The sequence below is a fragment of the Cherax quadricarinatus genome, chromosome 3, assembly GCF_038502225.1.
Source record: "Cherax quadricarinatus isolate ZL_2023a chromosome 3, ASM3850222v1, whole genome shotgun sequence".
Classification (NCBI taxonomy): Eukaryota; Metazoa; Arthropoda; class Malacostraca; order Decapoda; family Parastacidae; genus Cherax; species Cherax quadricarinatus.
The window spans coordinates 49,397,673-49,419,849 of record NC_091294.1 but is presented as its reverse complement, the minus strand read 5'-3'; the positions used below and the strand labels follow the sequence as shown (position 1 = coordinate 49,419,849).

At 38.0% G+C, this 22,177-nt stretch overlaps 1 protein-coding gene across 3 annotated transcripts in view; it reads right to left on the bottom strand.

Moving 5' to 3' along the window:
• Positions 1-22,177, bottom strand: part of LOC128684046 (uncharacterized) — a 919,796-nt gene that overhangs the window by 163,333 nt on the left and 734,286 nt on the right. The window lies entirely within an intron of this gene.

The window sequence follows — 22,177 nt, the reverse complement described above, 5'->3', positions numbered from 1 at the left end:
AAGAAAAAGGTAACTAGAAGAATGGAAGGAAATTAAAGGCAATATAGATATTGGAAAATAACACGATTTATAAAATATGAGATTAAAATTTGCACGAGAAACACCAACATAGTGAGAAAAGTGGCTTTAATATAGCCGGGAAGGTACTGGAAAATAATTATTCTGACCTCGAAGTTTAAAATAGGAATCACCGAATTTCTATTCAGATGACGTCAATCCTTTCCATATTCAGTTTACCTTCTCTTATAAATCAATGGAAAAAATATCTACCGATCAGTATTAACCTATCCTTCAACAGTAAACTTTTAGTTTACTTTCCAATGTTCTGGACACTTACTAGCGCAACATTTCGTTTTAAGCCCTTCACAAAGCGAAACGTTGGCTTAATAAAAGCAGCCCGCCGTTTGGATCCAGATATGTTATTATCATTTGTTTACATGCAGTCAGCTGTGCTTGACACGAGTGCTAACATCCAGATGTTTACTTGTAACTGCTGTGCCTAGCAACACACGTCAATATGAAAAATTATAATTGTAAACATTTCTTAGAAGCAATGTACGTTAAGTTTCGTCTCTCACTGATATTCACCGGGGAGTTATGCCGCCCAAGGGATATTCACCAAGGTGTAATATCTCCCGTGGGATACGCACCAAGGGATGATATCTTTCAGTGATATACACCCAGAAATTAAATCTTTCATGTTATATTGACTAAGAGATTATATCTCTCAGGGATATACACCAAGCAGTTGTATGTTTCAGGGGATATATACAAGGGTTGTATTTCAGGAGATATACACCGTAAAGCTTATCTCATAGGATATGTATACCAAAAATAAATGAGAATAAAGTGAGAATAAATGCCATAGGATTGTTTATCTAAAGAGATATGTACCAACAGGTTGTATCTCTCAAGAACATTTTCCACTGCCTTGGATCTCTTAGGGGATATATTCCAAGAGCTTGTACCTCTTCTAAATATACATTGCGGACTTTGTACCTCTCAGGGTGTATATGCTGAGAAGTTATATTTCTCAAGGATATGCATAATAGGGGTTACATCTTTCGGGGAATATGTACCAAGAAGCGTATCTCTCAAGAACACACACCAACAGATGTTAAGCTATAAGAAGCAGCATCTAGGTGTGAAGGTTAGGTAGCACCTAGGTGTGAGGTGAGGCAGCACCTAGGTGTGAAGGTGAGGTGGCACCTAGGTGTGAAGGTGAGGTAGCACCTAGGTGTGAGGTGAGGCAGCACCTAGGTGTGAAGGTGAAGTAGCACCTAGGTGTGAGCATGAAGCATCACCTAGCTGTGAAGGTGAAACAGAACCTAGGTGTGAAGTTGAGGCAGCACCTAGGAGTGAACGTGACACAGCACTTGGAGTAAACACCAGGAGAGGTAGTGGACACTTTCACACCCATGTTAACACATAATTCTGTTCCTCAATCCCCTCATAACATAGCTCCTACCCTTCATCACATACCTCCTACCCTTTCATCATATAGCTCCCCCCTTCATCACAGCTCCCACACCGTAATCACATAGCTCCGACCATTTCATTACATATATCCCATCCCTTCGTCACATAGCTCTCCAACTCCCTCTTCCAATCATTTTTTCCTGTTTTTTCCTGTAAACCTCAACCTCACCTCCTCACCCCTTCCTCCTACTCCTCCCCGCCTCATCTTCCTCCTCCCGAACCTCAATATCAACAACCCAGTTAAAAAAATGTATATTTTTGCATAAATATTAAAATATTCATGTTTCTAGTTACCCATACGCTTTGGATTTTTTTATATCTTTTAGACTTTGAAATACTAGACAGATTTCTTGACATTATTTGCTATTCAATTTATTTAGCAGCATTTTTCTCAAAAAATTTGGCTCACGTTCTAAAAAATCTAAAAAAAGTAAATAGGTATTTATAATTAACGGATTTTAACAGATTCCTCTCGAGATTTTTTTTTTTTCACATAGTTACCCAGAGATTAGTTTCAACAGATATATACACGGTGAGGTGTGCTATGCTAACACTATGCTAACAGTATGCTAACACTATGCTAACACTATGCTAACACTAACTTTGAACTGACTCCCTCCTAGACAGAAAGAACAAAAAGGCACAATGTCGTGAGTTGAACAATACACAAATAACTTGCACATAGTTCCCATTTGGACCGTTAATAGTCAAGTCGGACCAAAACATCGTCATAAGTTTCTCTCTCCTTTGTGCGGGTTAAACAATTAATGCTAGCTTTAATTCTTAACTAACAAAAAAAGATGCCATTGGCTGATCTAGGGGGCTTCTAACCTGATAATTAGATGATTTGTAAGTCTATATTTTATAGTTAGTAAAACAGACACACTTGCAACTAATAAAGCATTTTTTGCAGCTACATTTCGGTCGCTAGACGTTTCGTCAAACCAACAAATAATAAGATACATGGACAGAGAAGGTATATGAAAGATATTAGACAATTTACTGCGGGTAATTTGACTCTAGCAAATTTATTCTCAGCAATTTTACTCCTCATTTAAAAAACATAGTTTTATTTAAATAGTCAGAAAAGTCAAGATTTAATTAAAGTTGTTTTGAATTCTACCTTATCCTGTCCTCACATAACTTTCCACAGCTTGACCTAATCTAAATGAATCTAATCAAATCTAATTTTACCTAACCTAGCCAAACTTAATTTAACCTAACCTATATATAATCTAACTTAATCTAACTTTAACATAACCTAATGTAACCTAAACAAAAATCTCTTATTTTGTATAAATGTTTTAATAAATGTTTTAAATATTTTTTTTTACATATGGATAGCGATATTACCTAGAGTGAAATTGTCATGGAGTTAAAATACCCGGAATCCAGTTACCGGGAGTCAAATTACTAGGAGTGATATTACAGGGAGTGATATTACCGGGAGTGATATTACCGGTTACCTACAGAATATGTTTTGTGAGGTGTTCCGACCAGCACCCAGACACTTAACACAACGCTCCAGCACAAGCTATATTTAAGAATAACAAGAACAAAAACAGCAAATATCAGAGAGACACCGGTTCCGGCTCCTCTAGGTAATCCAAAAGTTAAATAAGGACGTTGCAATTTCATTCGACAAGTCTCAAAGTAATGGATGCACATCAGTAACGAATGGGACTTTGGAATACCCACAGCAATGTTTTTATAACGCACTCTAGCTGCCATAGCGCACTTTTTTTTATTTGTAATTTTTATTGCGCTGAGACTGTGGGCCATTCAGCTCTAGATGCTGTCTCCATCCTCCGTCCCTTAGTCGCTGCGAAGCTTCTGCCCAGTCAGAACGTAGTAAGATTTGCTGGATAAAGTTCAGACAATGCAGCAACTTACCACAGACAATCACAGAATTCCCCACCCGTTCAACTTGAAAGTCACAAGAATAGACGACTTCACAAATCCTAATTGATCCAGCAGTCAGCTCTTCGATGCTACACATGCACTTCACCCGAACTATCTAGTTATCTAGATCACACAATTTGGATTTCGAGGGATTTATACAGAGACCCGACACAGTACCAGTCAAGTGGACAGCATTTTCCACCTTAATGAGACCAGCTGGAAACGCCATCACCATCGTGGTATCGTTAGCATGTTATTATTATTATTATTATTATTATTATTATTATTATTATTATTATTATTATTATTATTATTATCATTATTATTATTATTATTATTATTATTATTATTATTATTATTATTATTATTATTATTATTATAATTATTATTATTATTATTATTATTATTATTGTTGTTGCATTCACGGGAAAGCGAATCCTGTTGTAAACAAGATACCTATTTTATGTACCTTTTTTGAAAATTACAAAAAAAATTAATTTTCGCTCCTATTGCAGCTTTCTGTATGTCAAGCTAAGAGCTAAGTGTTACATTGAATGGTTGGATCCACTTCCATTTCATTTATATAATTCCCTTTCGTCAATTTTTTTCATTTTCAGGTAAGTACTAAGAACATCGTTGAGTTTACATTAATCAGGTTTGAATGTACGAGACACTACTTGCCAGCTCTTTCCATGACTTACAAAAATCACTTCATCAGTCGAGGTAACAAACAAACCAGAGAAGGAACCTGAAGTACTACGATGACTGAGCGATCTGAAAAAAGGCATCCCAGTATTGTATAACCCCAGTCCCCTGTGCATCAGTGCACGCGAGTGGAATGGTACTGAGTGCGGCATAAGTTGGTAATGCAGTTAAATATTTGCGTTGAAGATTTGAAGGGAATGAAATGAGTTATTCATAAGTCATCATATGGAAAGTAATATCAAAATTCTCCCATAAAAATGGTAAATTAGGACAAACACAGACCCAATCTAATTCAAATCATTATGAGGGACCAAAGTGACCGGTGTCCTAAATTACACATGCACAATAAGTCTGAAGCCGCTCAGGCGTGGCGCTGTCAAGTTTTCAGCATGAGAAGGTTGAAACTAATCATTTGTGATACTCAGAAATGCTTACATGAAAAGCAATATATACAATCAATATATAGCAATCAATACAAATATTAACCTAAGACTGACCAATTTCTAAGAAAGTGAGCTTAGTGTCCATAACAAACAAATTGTTAACAATTGTCTAGAGGGCACACAAATGTTACAGACACATAAAAAACATTAAGTTAATTTAACTAAGGATAACCAAATAAAGTAAAAAAACTGTGATTTATTTCTCATCAGAAAAAAAACATTAGCTATTAATTTCACAGAAAGTAATTTGATTAATAACATTGGCAAGTGATAATATACAACCTAACATCAAGAGATCGTTTCTTTTGAGGAAAAATACATCAGAACTAAAAGTGTTGACCAGAAGATGCATTTTAATCAGAATCCAAAAAAATTATGCCTACACAGCCTGAACTCATGAACTGTTCCATTCATTGTATAGAACCCAGGGTGCATCAGCCACTGAAGATTGATGCCGCTCGCAATAGTTATATTGAGTTGAAGCTGTAGAAGACATAGCGCCTGTGGAATGGTGGCATTCAGTCATGGTGCCAGTGATGATATATATATATATATATATATATATATATATATATATATATATATATATATATATATATATATATATATATATATATATATATATATATATATATATATATATATATATATATATATATATATATATATATATATATATATATATATATATATATATATATATGAGGTAGATGGGAAATGAGGCAAATGACAACAACAAGTAAGAAGGAGGTGAAAGTGTATAAACTAAGGGAGGAGGAAGTTCGGGTGAGATATAAGCAACTATTGGCAGAAAGGTGGGCTGGTGCAAGTATGAGTAGTGGGGGGAGGGGGGTTGAAGAGGGTTGGAATAGTTTTAAAAATACAGTATTAGAATGTGGGGCAGAAGTTTGTGGTTATAGGAGGGTAGGTGCAGGAAGAAAGAGGAGTGATTGGTGGAATGATGAAGTAAAGGGTGAGATAAAAGAGAAAAAGTAAGCTTTTGAGAGGTTTTTTACAAAGCAGAAGTGCTATAAGAAGACCAGAGTATATGGAGAGTAAAAGAAACGTGATGAGAGTGGTGAGAGAGTGCAAAAGGAGAGACACTCTCAAGAAATTTTAATGAAAATATGAAAAAAATTTGGAGTGAGTTAAACAAGTTAAGAAAGTTAGGGAACGAATGGATTTGTCAGTTAAAAACAGAGTAGAGGAGTTAATAGATGGGGAGATGGAGGTGTTGGGTAGATGGCGAGAATATTTTGAGGAACTTTTAAATGTCGACGACGAAAGGTAGGCGGTAATTTCATGCACTGGCCAGGGAGGTATACCATCTTTCAGGAGTGAAGAGCAGGATGTGAGTGTGGGGGAGTTGCCTGAGGCATTACGTAGAATGGAAGGGGGTAAAGCAGCTGGAACTAACGGGTTCATGACAGAAATGTTAAAAACAGGGGGGGTATAGTGTTGGAGTGGCTGGTATTTTTGTTTAATAAATGTATGAAAGAGGGGAAGGTACCTAGGGATTGGCGGAGAGCATGTATAGTCCCTTTATATAAAAGGAAATGGGACAAAAGAGACTGTAAAAATTGTAGAGGAATAAGTTTACTGAGTATACTAGGAAAAGTGTACGGTAGGGTTATAATTGAAAGAATTAGAGGTAAGACAGAAGAGGTAAGACAGTATTTAGGATTGCGGATGAGCAAGGAGGTTTCAGAGTGGGTAGGGGATGTGTAGATCAAGTGTTTACATTGAAGCATATATGTGAACAGTATTTAGATAAAGGTAGGGAAGTTTTTATTGCATTTATGGATTTAGAAAATGCATATGATAGAGTGAATAGGGGAGCAATGTGGCAGATGTTGCAAGTATATGGAATAGGTGGTAAGTTACTAAATGTTGTAAAGAGTTTTCATGAGGAGAGTGAGGCTCAGGTTAGGGTGTGTAGAAGAGAGGGAGACTGCTTCCCGGTAAAAGCAGGTCTTAGACAAGGATGTGTAATGTTACCATGGCTTATTAATATATTTAAAGATGGGGTTGCAAAAGAAGTAAATTCTAGGGTGTTCGGGAGAGGGGTGGGATTAAATTATGGGGAATCAAATACAAAATGGGAATTGACACAGTTCCTTTTGCTGATGATACTGTGCTTATGGGAGATTCTAAAGAAAAATTGCAAAGGTTAGTGGATGAGTTTGGGAGTGTGTGTAAAGGTAGAAAGTTGAAAGTGAACATAGAAAAGAGTAAGGTGATGAGGGTATCAAATGATTTAGATAAAGAGAAATGTGAATGTTTTCAGAGAGTTGGGAGTTGACGTGTCAGTGGATGGATTTATGAAGGATGAGGTTAATCATAGAATTGATGAGGAAAAAATGGCGAGTGGTGCATTGAGGTAAATGTGGAGACGAAAAACCTTATCTATGGAGGCAAAGAAGAGAATGTATGAAAGTACAGTAGTACCAACACTCTTATATGGGTGTGAAGCTTGGGTTGTAAATGCTGCAGTGAGGAGGCGGTTGGAAGCAGTGGAGATGTCCTGTCTAAGCGCAATGTGTGGTGTAAATATTATGCAGAAAATTCGGAGTGTGGAAATTAGAAGGTGTGTGGTTAATAAAGTATTAGTCAGAGAGCTGAAGAGGGGTTGTTGAGATGCTTTGGTCATTTAGAGAGAATGGATCAAAGTAGAATGACATAGAGAGCATATAAGTCTGTAGGGGAAGGAAGGCGGGATAGGGGTCGTCCTCGAAAAGGTTGGAAAGAAGGGATAAAGGAGGTTTTGTGGGCAAGGGGCTTGGACTTGGAGCAAGCGTGCGTGAGCGTGTACGATAGGAGTGAATGGAGACAAATGGTATTTGGGATCTGACGAGCTGTTGGAGTGTGAGCAGGGTAATTTTTAATGAAGGGATTCAGGGAAACCGGTTATTTTTATATATCCGGACTTCAATCCTGGAAATGGGAAGTACAATGCCTGCACTCTAAAGGAGGAGTTTGAGATATTAGCAGTTTGGAGGGATATGTTGTGCATCTTTATACGTATATGCTTCTAAACTGTTGTATTCTGAGCACCTCTGCAAAAACAGTGATTATGTGAGTGAGGTGAAAGTGTTGAATGATGATGAAAGTATTTTCTTTTTGGAGATTTTCTTTCTTTTTGGGTCACCCTGCCTCGGAGGGAGACGGCCGACTTCTTAATATATATATATATATATATATATATATATATATATATATATATATATATATATATATATATATATATATATATATATATATATATATATATATATATATATATATATATATATATATATATATATATATATATATATATATATATATATATATATATATATGTCGTGCCGAATATGTAAAACTGGCCAATTAGCAAGAACTCATTTAAAATTAAGTCCTTTCTGAAATTTTCTCTTATACGTTTAAAGATTTATTTTTTTTTCATTAATGTTAATGTAAAAGATTTTAATTTTGCACCAAAAGAATCTTAAAAAACTTACCTAACCTTATTATAACAAGAGCAATTTATTTTAGCCTAACCCAACTAAATATAATTTAGATCTGTTTACAGTAATTTAATACTAAACAAACACAGTGAAATATATTTTTTTTCGTTAGGTTCAAAATGATTTTGGCGAAATTATTGCATACACAAATTTTCACTTGTCCTATATGGCAAGATGAGCGTTGCTATTTAAGCCAAGTTCTGCCTATTCGACACGATATATATATATATATATATATATATATATATATATATATATATACATATATATATATATATATATATATATATATATATATATATATATATATATATATATATATATATATATATATATATATATATATATATATATATATATATATATATATATATATATATATATATATATATATATATATATATATATGTATATATATATATATATATATATATATATATATATATATATATATATATATATATATATATATATATATATATATATATATCAATGAAACCACAAATCAAGTGGTTTTCAATCATTTACCAAACTGCAGCAGGCTAAGGTTCGACGCCACGACTCACTATCCTGCGTCTAGAGACCACACAATCTATATGTCACCTTATCCACTGAGCCATCGATCCTACAAACAACATGAACCTAGTGAGCTAAGCTTGTTTTATGTAGCGAGGAAACTCGTGGCAGTGGTATGCTCAAGGATTAATTTCAGCCTCCTCCTGTTTGAATGCCCGCCTCAACAAGCAGTTTATATGGAAATGAAACCACGAAACAACTGGTTTTGAGTCGCATACCAAACTGGGGCAGGGTCATATTGTTTGTAGGATGTATGGCATAATGAATTAGGTGACATGTACAGTGTGTGGTCTTTTGAGGCGGACAATGTCGTTGGGTCGAACCCTGGTCTGTCGCAGTATGGTAAATTATAAATATATATATATATATATATATATATATATATATATATATATATATATATATATATATATATATATATATATATATATATATATATATACATATATATATATATATATATATATATATATATATATATATATATATATATATATATATATATATATATATATATATATATATATATTTCAACAAGTCGGCCGTCTCCCACCGAGGCAGGGTGACCCAAAAAGAAAGAAAATCCCTAAAAAGAAAATACTTTCATCATCCTTCAACACTTTCACCTCACTCACACATAATCACTGTTTTTGCAGAGGTGCTCAGAACACAACAGTTTAGAAGTATATACCTATAAAGATGCACAACATATCCCTCCAAACTGCCAATATCTCGAACTCCTCCTTTAGAGTGCAGGCATTGTACTTCCCATTTCCATGACTCAAATCCGGATATATAAAAATAACCGGTTTCCCTGAATCCCTTCACTAAATATTACCCTGCACACACTCCAACAGCAGTGGCAGGTCCCACTGTGATCCCGCCTCCTCCTGCTTCACCTCATCTGACTGCAGTATATAAGCCACCTCTCTGGCCCTATGCTGCATTTCCTACAAGATTGATGGACTGAACACATCGATTCCAGGTTGAGGGACTGATTACCTCAAACTTCTTCTCTCCTTACCCATTTCTACTTTGTATTGGACTGATGAAGCCACTGTGTGGAGAAACGTTTCTTCAATAAAGATTCCCATGTGGTGCATCAGTGTCTCAATTCTTCAACTTGTCGGTTTTCTAAACCATTCATCATATATATATATATATATATATATATATATATATATATATATATATATATATATATATATATATATATATATATATATATATATATATATATATACACACACACACCCACTGTCAGGCTCCAGAGAACCCCTGAGAACCAGGCTTGTGCAAAGTTATTTCATCAAATCCTGTATGATGAAATAACTTTGTCCAAGCCTGGTGCTCCGGAATATAGGAGTGACCGTCTAGCTTCGGCTAGGGGCCCATACTTATCTGGAGCCTGACAGTGGGTGTGTGTGTGTGTATATATATATACATATGGTATAAACCTTGGTAATAAATACCGACAAGTTGGTTTAGAAAGACACGTAAGCAAACACTATGACATATTTATTAGAAAACGTTTCGGTCCTTGGACCTTGATCACTTCTAACACGCAGAGGTACAAAAACATTATATATATAGGCGGAGAGTGAGGTGTGACGCACGTGACCTGAGGAATGTCATAAGAATATAACATAAGAATGGAGGAACACTGTAGAAGGCCTACTGGCCCATGCGAGGCACGTCCTTATCAAAACAACCTCTGCCTATGATGAGGACGGGTAGACGATGAAATCATGTGACTCCTGTGTTGTTGGGTTGGTGGTGCTTAAGTATCATGTATGCTAATGTTTTTGAAATTTTGTAGTTTCCAGTGTTGCGTTCTATAGTGTCGGTGACGGCGATTAGTGAGGCTTCTAGGCACCGTCGGCGTCTGAGGTCTGGTTCGGTGAGGACGAGCTGTGCCTCATTCCAGTTCATCAAATGTCCCGTGGAGTCTCTGTGGAGGACACAGGCGTACCTTACATCGTCTCTGTTAGAGGCATTTCGATGCTCATTCAGGCGGACTGCAAGATCTCTGCCTGACTCGCCTACATATTTCTTGGGACAGAACCCACAGGGGATAGTGTAGACGCCTGCTGTAGAAGTTAGAGGTGTGGGGCTGCGTTTCGTAGTGAGGTCTTTGATAGATGATGTGTTTATGGTGGAAACGTTGATGTTACTCATAGCAAGTGCCCGGCGAGTATTCGTGGCAACATCACCACATGGGAGTACTATGAACTGCTTAGGGGGCTGTTCCTTGGGCGGTTTGTTGAGAATAGCTTGTGCCTTAAGTCTGCAATCTCGGATGAAGAAAAATGGGAACTGAAGACGTGTAAAGGCTTGTGTTATGTAAGTGCATTCTTCTTCTAGGAAACAAGGGCTGGAGATGCGAAGAGTTCTCAAGAAGAAGCCAATGAGGACTCCTCTCTTAGTGCGGGTGTCTTGGTGTGAATAAAAGTTTGTAAGATCGTCCTTGTTGGTAGGTTTTCTATACACTTTGAAGAGATGTTTGTCACTGTCGGGAGATCTGCACAGTAGAACGTCGAGGAAAGGAAGTTTGCCGTCATTTTCGAGTTCAAGTGTAAACTTTATTGATGGTTCAACTGCATTGATCTTGTTGAGAAGGGCCTGGATATTGAGACGTCTTGGATAGAAAACCAATACATCATCAACGTATCTTAGCCAGGTAACGGTGTTGGGAATGAGGGTGCTGAATTTCTCTGTCTCCAGGTTTTCCATGAAGAGGTTGGCAAGCACAGCACTGAGCGGGCTGCCCATTGCCATCCCAAAGCACTGTTTGTAACAGTTGTCCTGATACTTGAAGAAGTTGAAATTAACACAAAGTTCCACTAGATTGATGAAGTCTAGAAGAGGTAAAGGGAGGTCGTGGTTTTCAGTGAGCCTCTGTCTCAGAATGTTGATTGCAGCGTCAGTAGGAACGTTGGTGAAGAGGGCTGTGACATCGACGGAAGCCATGCTTTTGTTTTTGACATTCAGGTTGGAAATTCGGGAGAGAAGGTCACCTGAGTGCTTGAGGTGGGCTTGACTGATGGTGCCCAGAAGCGCTGAAAGGTATTTGGCAAGGTGGCCGGCTAGTCTGTGTGGTGCACTCCCTATGCCCGAAGTGATAGGCCGTAGTGGGATGCCAGGTTTGTGTGTCTTAGGAAGGCCATACAGACGTGCTGGTTTCGGTTGACCTGGTAAAAGTTTAAGTAGTTTTTTGCCTTGTTCTGATTTTCGTAAGATGCTACGAGCCTTTTGAAGAAAAGTCTGGGTACTTTGAAGTAGCACTGATTCAGATACAGGCTTGTATGTGTTGACATCGTTGAGAAGATTTAAAACTTTATTGTTGTAGTCGACAGTGTTGAGTAACACCACACCACCTCCTTTGTCAGCGGTTGTAATGACGATATCATCGTTGTTGGCCAAGTCCCTGAGTGCTTGGATGTATCTTCTGGGAATGACCTGTCATGAAGGCTCAGTAGCTGCAGCAGTGATAATTCCTTGAACAAAGCCTTTTTGAAACTGCAGAGGTGCTTAGAATACAACAGTTTAGAAGAATGTACGTATAAAAATACACAATATATCCCTCCAAAATGCCAATATCCCGAACCCCTCCTTTAGAGTGCAGGCATTGTATTTCCCATTTCCAGGACTCAAGTCCGGCTATATAAAATAATCGGTTTCCTTGAATCCCTTCACTAAATATTACCCTGCTCACACTCCAACAGCTCGTCAGGTCCCAAATACCATTTTTGTAATAAAGTTGGTAGAATTACCGACAATATGTAAAGTAAAAGGACACAAGTGCAACTAATGTGACATTTATTGTGGCAACGTTTCGCTCTCCAGGAGCTTTATCAAGCCATTACAAACAATACGCGGACACAGAGGGTATATAAAGGCTCAGAGTGAGGTGCAATACTAGTGAGGTACCATATCGATGTTCATTAATGGTAGTGGTAGTAGTAGTAGTAGTAGTAGTAGTAGTAGTAGTAGTAGTAGTAGTAGTAGTAGTAGTAGTAGTGGTAGCGATCTTCAGGCAAGGCTCAACGCAGTTGAACCGGCGATCCAGTTTACACTAGAAGAAGAGTCCAATGACAAGCTACCTTTCCTCGACGTCCTCATTCACAAAGTAGACAACAACCTAAGATTTCAAGTTTATCGGAAACCTACCAGTAAAAATGATCTCACACACTTCTATTCCAGTCAAGATACCAAGACCAAAGGAGGCATCATCATCGGGTTTTTCCTAAGAGCATACCGAATTTGTAGTCCTGAGTTTCTTGACGAGGAATGTACATACATTCACCAAACATTCACTGAGTTACATTTTCCTTCTTTTTTCATCAAAGACTGCAAGAAAAGAGCTCTTCAGATCATTAATTCTCCACGCATCAACACCACTCACAACAAAGTTATAATTCTTCCCAACAGCCAGGTTGCACTGAACGTCTCAAAAGTACTTTCACAAGCTAACACCAGAGTCGCCTTCGCTTCTAGCACTTCAATAAAGGATCTAACCAGGACAAAATCCAAGCACCACGAACCAGTCAATGCAGGAGTTTACACTATACCCTGTGGAGGCTGTGACAAGATTTACGTAGGTGAAACAGCAAGAAACCTCGACACCCGCCTCAATGAACACATTTACGCATGTAGGAACGATAACTTGAACAACGCCTGTGTACAACACCGAAATTCCACCAATCATCTCATTAAATTCAGAGACGCCCAATTAGTGATCAAAGAAACTAATTTCCGCAGACGAAAGTGCCTCGAATCAGCACTGATCGCTGTTTCAAATACAATTAAACAAAACAACGGCAGCTTCACCATCTCCGAAGTCTTAGCAAGAATCCTCCTGAAAACAGTAAACCCTGCCATCACATAGTCTCTCCTGTTATACTACACAAAGCACATTACAGAGAGTGAACACTGAAACAAGCTGCCTCTTTCCACTCTATATTTGTCCAACCTATTTTTATGTTACCCAAGTAATAGCTTTTATATCCTTTTACTCATGTACGAATTAATTGCTCTACCATATTGTATTACTTTTGTCACTACCACTACTACTACTACTACTACCACTACCACTATTGAACATCGATATGGTACCTCACTAGTATTGCACCTCACTCTGAGCCTTTATATACCCTCTGTGTCCGCGTATTGTTTGTAATGGCTTGATAAAGCTCCTGGAGAGCGAAACGTTGCCACAATAAATGTCACATTAGTTGCACTTGTGTCCTTTTACTTTACAATACCATTTTTCTCCATTCACTCCTACCTAACACGCTCACGCACGCTTGCTGGAAGTCCAAGCCCCTAGCCAACAAAACCTCCTTTACGACCTGCCTCCAACCTTTTCGAGGAAGACTCCTACCCCGCCTTCCTCCCCCTACAGATTTATACGCTCTCCATGTCATTCCACTCTGATCCATTCTCTCTACATGACCAAACCACATCAACAACCCCTCTTCAGCTCTCTGACTAATACTTTTATTAACTTCACTCCTTCTCCTAATTTCCACACTCAGAATTTTCTGCATAATATTTACACCACACATTGCCCTTAGACAGGACATATCCACTGCCTCCAACCGCCTCCTCACTGCAGCATTTACAACCCAAGCTTCACACCCATATAAGAACATAAGAACATAAGAAAGGAGGAACACTGCAGGAGGCCTGTTGGCCCATACTAGGCAGGTCCTTTACAATTCATCCCACTAACAAAACATTTGCCCAACCCAATTTTCAATGCCACCCAAGAAATAAGCTCTGATGTGAAAGTCCCACTTAAATCCAACCCCTCCCACTCACGTACTGATCCAACCTATATTTGAAACTACCCAAAGTCCCAGCCTCAATAACCCAACTAGGTAGACTGTTCCACTCATCAACTACCCTATTTCCAAACCAATACTTTCCTATGTCCTTTCTAAATCTAAACTTATCTAATTTAAATCCATTACTGCGGGTTCTCTCTTGGAGAGACATCCTCAAGACCTTATTAATATCCCCTTTATTAATACCTATCATCCACTTATACACTTCGATCAGGTCTCCCCTCATTCTTCGTCTAACAAGTGAATGTAACTTAAGAGTCTTCAATCTTTCTTCATAAGGAAGATTTCTAATCCTATGTATTAATTTAGTCATCCTACGCTGAATGTTTTCTAACGAATTTATGTCCATTCTGTAATATGGAGACCAGAACTGAGCTGCATAATCTAGGTGAGGCCTTACTAATGATGTATAAAGCTGCAGTATGACCTCTGGACTTCTGTTGCTTACACTTCTTGATATAAATCCCAGTAATCTATTTGCCTTATTACGTACGCTTAGGCATTGCTGTCTTGGTTTAAGGTTGCTGCTCACCATAACCCCCAAGTCCTTTTCGCAATCTGTATGGCTAAGTTCTACATCATTTAACTTATAAGTACTAGGGTTATGGGCACTCCCAAGCTTCAGAACCTTGCATTTATCTACATTGAACTGCATCTGCCACTTTTCTGACCAAGAATATAGTTTGTTTAAATCCTCCTGAAGTTCCATAACATCTACGTTTGAATCAATTATCCTACCTATCTTTGTGTCATCGGCGAATTTGCTCATATTACTAGTAATTCCCTCATCAAGATCATTGATATATATTATAAACAACAACGGGCCCAAGACTGATCCCTGTGGAACGCCTCTTGTTACAGATCCCCACTCGGATTTAACCCCATTTATGGACACTCTCTGCTTCCTGTCAGTGAGCCATGACTCGATCCACGAGAGCACTTTTCCCCCAATGCCATGAGCTGCCACTTTCTTTAACAGTCTATGGTGCGGAACTCTATCAAAAGCCTTAATAAAATCTAAGTAAATAATATCAAATTCTTTATCGTGGTCAACAGCCTCAAAAGCTTTACTGAAGAAAGTTAATAAATTAGTTAGACAAGACCGGCCTCTTGTGAATCCATGCTGAGTATCATTAATCAAGCTATGCTTATCGAGATGGCTTCTTATAATCTCAGCTATAATTGACTCTAGTAATTTGCCTACAATTGAGGTCAGGGTTATTGGGCGGTAATTTGACGGTAACGACTTGTCCCCTGTTTTAAAAATAGGAATTACATTAGCCATCTTCCACATATCAGACACTACACCTGTTTGAAGAGATAAATTAAAAATATTAGTTAATGGTTCACAGAGTTCCATTTTGCATTCCTTAAGAACCCTTGAAAAAACCTCATCAGGACCCGGCGACTTATTTTGCTTCAGTCTGTCTATCTGCTTCACAACTATTTCACTAGTGACTGTGATGTTGCATAATTTATCATCTTCTAGCCCACAATAAAAATTAATTACTGGAATATTGTTAGTGTCTTCCTGTGTAAAAACAGAGAGAAAATAATTATTAAAAATCGAGCACATTTCATTCTCATTGTCAGTAAGGTGCCCATAGTTATTTTTAAGGGGACCCATCTTATCTCTAACTTTTGTTCTATATACCTGGAAAAAACTTTTTGGGTTAGTTTTAGAATCCCTAGCAACTTTAATTTCATAGTCCCTTTTAGCTTTTCTTATCCCCTTTGTAATGTCCCTCTTAATGTCAATATACTGATTCATAAGATGACCCTCACCTCTTTTGATACGCCTATAAATTCCTTTCTTATGACCTAGTAGATATTTGAGCCTATTATTCATCCATTTTGGGTCATTTCTATTTGATCTAATTTCTTTATACGGGATAAACGTTCTTTGAGCAGCATGTATAGTGTTCAGAAAACTGTCATATTGATAGCTCACTTCGTTACCCCAGTCAACAGATGATAAGTGTTCTCTAAGCCCATCGTAATCTGCTAAGCGAAAATCTGGGACTGTTACTGAGTTATCGCTACTATCGTACTTCCATTCAATGCTAAATGTAATTGATTTGTGGTCGCTAGCACCCAGTTCCTCTGAAATTTCTAAATTATTAACAAGGGATTCATTGTTTGCCATAACTAAGTCAAGCAGGTTATTTCCCCTTGTAGGTTCTGTCACAAACTGCTTCAAAAAACAATCCTGAACTACTAAGAAGTCGTATGATTCTAAATTCCCAGTCAAGAAATTCCAATCAATATGACTAAAGTTAAAGTCTCCTAGAATTACTACATTATCGTGCCTTGTGGCCTTAACAATTTCCTCCCATAGTAGTCTCCCTTGGTCCCTATCTAAGTTTGGGGGACGGTATATCACTCTTAAAATCAGTTTTTCATGCCCCTCTGAAAATTCTATCCAAACAGACTCTGTATGTGTTACTTCAGACTTAATACCCGTTTTTATGCAACAGTTCAAGCGATCTCGGACATACAATGCCACCCCACCCCCCTTCCCGATACTTCTATCTACTTGGAACAATTTAAAACCCTGAATATGACATTCCGCAGGCATGTCCCGACTTTTTGAATTAAACCACGTCTCAGTTAAGGCAAATACATCAATGTTACCTGCACTAGCAACTAATCTCAACTCGTCCATCTTATTCCTAGCACTACGGCAATTAGCATAATAAACATTGAAAGACTCTCCTTTCTCTTTACCCTTCCTGCTCATTTCTGTTTTTCTACTAAACCTATTTCTGTCCTTATCACCCAAAGTCCCTGGCTTTTCAATATCTACCTCGTTCTGCTTATTACTAGTTCCTCTAGAACTCGTAATATTACTACACTGGGACTTCACTGTTTTCCTGCCAAAACCCATACCACTAACTATTCCTAGTTTAAAGTCCTAACTGCTCCCTCCACTGCAGTTGCCAGTGCTAAGACCCCAGACCTAGATAAGTGAACCCATTCCTGGCATACATGTCACTTCTGCCATAGAAGAGGTCCCAGTTGTTAATGAATGTTACCGCATTTTCCTTACAGTATTTGTCCAGCCAGCAATTGACACCAATTGCCCTGGACAACCATTCATTTCCAACTCCTCTCCTTGGCAAAATACCACATATGACAGGGTTCCCACCCTTACTCCTAATTATTTCTATTGCTGACCTATACCTGCTAATCAGGTCTTCACTCCTACGTCTGCCAACATCGTTGCCTCCAGCACTGAGACAGATAATAGGATTGCTCCCATTACCTCTCATGATGTCATCCAGACGGCTAACAATATCCTCAATCCCAGCCCCAGGAAAGCAAACTCTCTGTCTCCTACTCCTGTCCTTCAAGCAGAACGCCCTATCCATATACCTAACTTGGCTATCCCCAACAACAATATTCTTACCTTCCTTGGTGTCGTTCGTCGTGACGTTCCCAGTAGGCGACTCACATTCGTCGGGTAGCACTGAGAATGTATTAGATGTTGGTACTACTATACTTTCATACATACCCTTCTTTGCCTCCATAGATAATATATTTTGTCTTCTCATATACCTCAATGCACCACTCGCCTTTTTTCCTTCATCAATTCTATGATTAACCTCATCCTTCATAAATCCATCTGCTGACACGTCAACTCCCAAATATCTGAAAACATTCACTTCTTCCAAGCTTCACACCCGTATAAGAGTGTTGGTACTACTATACTTTCATACATTCCCTTCTTTGCCTCCATAGATAACGTTTTTTGACTTCACACATACCTCAACGCACCACTCACCTTTTTTCCCTCATCAATTCTATGATAAACCTCATCCTTCATAAATCCATCCGCCGACACGTCAACTTCCAAGTATCTGAAAACATTCACTTCTTCCATACTCCTCCTCCCCAATTTGATATCCAATTTTTCTTTATCTAAATCATTTGACACCCTCATCACCTTACTCTTTTCTATGTTCACTTTCAACTTTCTACCTTTACACACATTCCCAAACTCATCCACTAACCTTTGCAATTTTTCTTTAGAATCTCCCATAAGCACAGTATCATCAGCAAAAATTAACTGTGTCAATTCCCATTTTGAATTTGATTCCCCAAAATTTAATCCCACCCCTCTCCCGAACACCCTAGCATTTACTTCCTTTACAACCCCATCTATAAATATATTAAACAACCATGGTGACATTACACATCCCTGTCTAAGACCTACTTTTACCGGGAAGTATTCTCCCTCTCTTCTACACACCCTAACCTGAGCCTCACTATCGTCATAAAAACTCTTTGCAGCATTTAATAACTTACCACCTATTCCATATACTTGCAACATCTGCCACATTGCTCCTCTATCCACTCTATCATATGCCTTTTCTATATCCATAAATGCAATAAAAACTTCCCTACTTTATCTAAATACTGTTCACATATATGCTTCCATGTAAAGACTTGATCTACACATCCCCTACCCACTCTAAAACCTCCTTGCTCATCCGCAATTCTACATTCTGTCTTACCTCTAATTCTTTCAATAATAACCCTACCGTACACTTTTCCTGGTATACTCAGTAAACTTATTCCTCTATAATTTTTACAGTCTCTTTTGTCCCCTTCCCTTTATATAAAGGGACTATACACGCTCAGTGCCAATCCCTAGGTACCTTCCCCTCTTTCATACATTTATTAAACGAAAATACCAACCACTCAAACACTATATCCCCTTCCCCCCCGCTTTTAACATTTCTGTCATGATCCTGTCAGTTCCAGCTGCTTCCTCACGCAACTCCCCAACACTCACATCCCACTCTTCTTCTTCACTCCTAAAAGATGGTATACCTCCCTGGCCAGTGCATGAAATTCCCGCCTCCCTCTCTTCATCGACATTTAAAAGTTCCTCAAAATATTCTTGCCATCTACCCAATACCTCCATCTCCCCATCTACTAACTCCCCTACTCTGTTTTTAACTGACATATCCATTCGTTCCCTAGGCTTTCCTAACTTGTTTAACTCAATCAAAATTTTTTTCTTATTTTCATTAAAATTTCTTGACAGTGCCTCTCCCATTCTATCATCCGCTCTCCTTTTTCACTCTCTCATCACTCTCTTCACCTTTCTTTTACTCTCCATATTCTCTACTCTTCTTAGAACACTCCTGCTTTGTAAAAACCTCTCATGAGCTACCTTTTTCTCTTTTATCACACTCTTTACTTCATCATTCCACTAATCACTCCTCTTTCCTCCTGCACCTACCCTCCTATAATCACAAACTTCTGCCCCATATTATAATATTGCATTTTTTAAATTATTCCAACCCTCATCAACCCCCCTCCTACTCATACTTGCACCAGCCCACCTTTCTGCCAATAGTTGCTTATATCTCACCCGAACTTCCTCCTCCCTTAGTTTATACACTTTCACCTCCCTCTTACTTGTTGTTGCCATTTTCGTCTTTTCCCATCTACCTCTTACTCTAACTGTAGCTACAACTACATAATGATCCGATATATCAGTTACTCTGCCTTCACATAGTCTCTCCTGTTTATTCTACACAAGCACATTACAGAGAATGAACATTGAAACATGCCTTCTCTATCCAGACTCCAATAGAAATATTTATCTAACCTATTTTTATGTTTCCCAAGTAATAGCTTTTATATCCTTTTACTCATGTGCAAGTTAATTGTTCTAACATATTGTATTACTACTACTATTGCTACTACTAGTATTGCACCTCACTCTGAGCCTATATATACCCTCTGTGTCCATGTACTGTTTGTAACGGCTTGACAAAGCTCCTGGAGAGCGAAACGTTGCCACAATAAAACATCACATTAGTTGCACTTGTGTCCTTTTACTTTACGTACCCTTCTATAAACTTGTACATCCTGGAGCCTACCCATCAACCGTTTATCCACCAATACATAATCTAACAAACTACTTTCATTATGTGCTATATTATACCTTGTATATTTATTTATCCTCTTTTTCATAAAATATGTATTACTTATTACCAAACCTCTTTCTACACATAGCTTGATTAAAGGCTCCCCATTTTCATTTACCCCTGGCACCCCAAATTTACCTACTACCCCCTCCACAACATTTTTACCTGAATCACAAGTACTCTCACACTTGGTTCAGAACTCCCCAGGCATTCACTCAACATTTCCCAAAATCTCTCTCTCTCTCTCCTCTACACTTCTCTCTTCTCCAGGTGCATATACGATTAATATAACGCACTTTTCACATCCAACCTTTATTTTGCTCCACATAATCCTTGAATTAATACATTTATAGTCCTTCTTTTCCTGCCATAGCTTATCCTTCAACATTATTGCTATTCTTTCTTAAGCTCTAATTCTATTTGAAACTCCTGACCTAATCCCATTTATTCCTCTCCACTGAAACTCTCCCACCCCCTTCAGCTTTGTTTCACTTAAAGCCAGGACATCCAGCTTCTTCTCATTCATAACATCCACAATCATCTCTTTCTTATTCGCACAACATCCACGCACATTCAGACATCCCACTTTGACAATTTTCTTATTATTATTACAGGAAAAGGGGTTACTAGCCCATTATTCCCGGCATTTTAGTTGACTTTTACATCACGCATGGCTTACGAAGGAAAGATTCTCATTCCACTTCCCCATGGATATAAAAGGGAAAGTAATGAGAACAAGAACTATTAAGATAAAATCAAAGAAAACTCAGATGAGTGTGTATAAATAAACGTGTACATGTATCTGTAGTGTGACCTAGGTGTAAGTAGAAGTAGCAAGACTGATGAAGCCACTGTGTGGCGAAACGTTTCCTGAATAAAGATTCCCATATGTTGCATAAGTGTCTCAATCTTCAACTTGTCGGTTTTTCAAACCATTCATCACAACTGTCAGACACGGCAGCATCATGGGATCTTGTTACAAAGAATTCTTCAACACTTGTTCAACCTTTGGACGAAGACCTACTTCGACTAGTGGATGATACCACTATGACCCCACCTCCTCCTGCTTCGCCTCACCTCACTACAGTATATAAGCCACGTCTACGGCCCTATGCTGTACATTCTACAAGATTGATGGACTGAACACATCGACTCCAGGCTGAGGGACTGATTACCTCAAACTCCTCCTCTCCTTACGCCTTTCTACTTTGTATTGGACTGATGAAGCCACTGTGTGGCGAAACGTTTCCTGAATAAAGATTCCCATATGTTGCATAAGTGTCTCAATCTTCAACTTGTCGGTTTTTCAAACCATTCATCACACACTACCCACACTGGACAATACCTTGGCGTGTAGCTCGCGCTACACATTGATCCAAGGCAGCCAGCTTTCAGGGAGAAGGCTTACAACTTTTCATCTCATCCCCTGCATGCATCAGCCTTACTAGAGAATTTTAACAATGCAAGGAATTCGCAAGAGCAGGCGAAATATACACAAACACTGATCTCTGGCTGAAGGAGACTCGAACCTACGAACCTTAGAACAAGGTACGCAGTGCTATACCAATCTACCCACACTGGACAATACCTTGGCGTCCAGCTTGCACTAGACGTTTTGATCCAAGGCAGCCAGCTTTCAGGGAGAAGGCTTACATATATATCTATCTATATATATATATATATATATATATATATATATATATATATATATATATATATATATATATATATATATATATATATATATATATATATATATATATATATATATA